Source organism: Abramis brama, assembly GCF_963993115.1.
Source record: "Abramis brama genome assembly, chromosome: 12".
Taxonomy (NCBI): Eukaryota; Metazoa; Chordata; class Actinopteri; order Cypriniformes; family Leuciscidae; genus Abramis; species Abramis brama.
In genome coordinates, this window is record NC_139974.1 from 39320361 (window position 1) to 39321576 (window position 1216).

A 1216-nucleotide genomic window follows, 5' to 3' on the forward strand; every position below is an offset into this window, starting at 1 on the left:
ACCTCTCTTACACTCGCCACCTGCCAAGATCTTCCAACGGACGCGATCCGGCTGATAAGAAATGCTGGCTTGACTTCTGTGCTTATCTACTGATAACCATGACTATTATTAGTGACCAAGCATGAAGGTGTGTAGGCCCTTTTTTTGTTCTGCTTATAACGTTTGAACTATAAACACAATCCACCAAACTACATTTGAAATACTTTGAGCTAAGGCTACGTTTACATTGCAACGATGTACTAAAAACAAAAAGTTTTTTCTTTGTACAGATGACAATGTTGTCAAAGCCATCCCCGTTAAACGCTGTATTCTGCCGCCAGGCCAGTAGGTGGCGATGTCACTTTGTAATGAAACACACGGCGCCTATAGACTAAACATGCATGCGATCACCGTTTTCACAGATTTGCGTTTTTGTAGTTTACTTGGAGACAATAACGGTATCGTTTTCAAAATCATGCACTTTGAAACCCGTTTTTTAAAAGTTTATGTTTTCATAAACGCTGTTGTCGTGTAAATGAACGGCTAAAACCGCATAAAAAGTTTTTCGTTTTTAGTTGAAGACAAAAACTAAACGAATTTAGCCTCTAAATTCATGAGATCTCCAATGTTCTCGATTCAGCCATTTGCCAACCTCCTTTTTTCACATAAAATTGCATTAACGTTAAAGTAGTCAAAATGCTATATTCATATCAAGCCGATACTTGTTTAGAGGACCAAATACATTTTTGACAAAAATGCTGGAAATTATTCAAATTAATGGTTTAGGTTATGGTTTCAAGTTATTGAAATTTAGCATGCAATCATTATCTTATTCTTTTTTTATTCATAAGGTCATGCATTCTTAAAACTAGAGGTTCTGCCAGCAATTGCCACCATGCATTTCCTCTAAAAACATGTTAAACCAGCGTAAGATAGATTGCTGGTCTCCCATCCAGGCCAGGCAAGGTTGCAAAACCAGCATAAAATCCCTTTAAGTTGCTTTAATCTGGCTCTCCAGTGTCGCGTTTGGAGTATTTCTTTCTGTCTGTCACACACAAATGCACATGCATTTACAGAAACAACAACTGTAGTATGAAATGTTGAACAAAGGCACACAGATGCCCGTTGTGCGCCGTCCAGCTGTTGCTCCGCGCGTGCGCTCGCTCGCTCGGTCCTCCCTCAAACCCATCGGGGTGTGGTTTGTTTCACCGGCTGCTTTTAGGAATGGGTCACACGC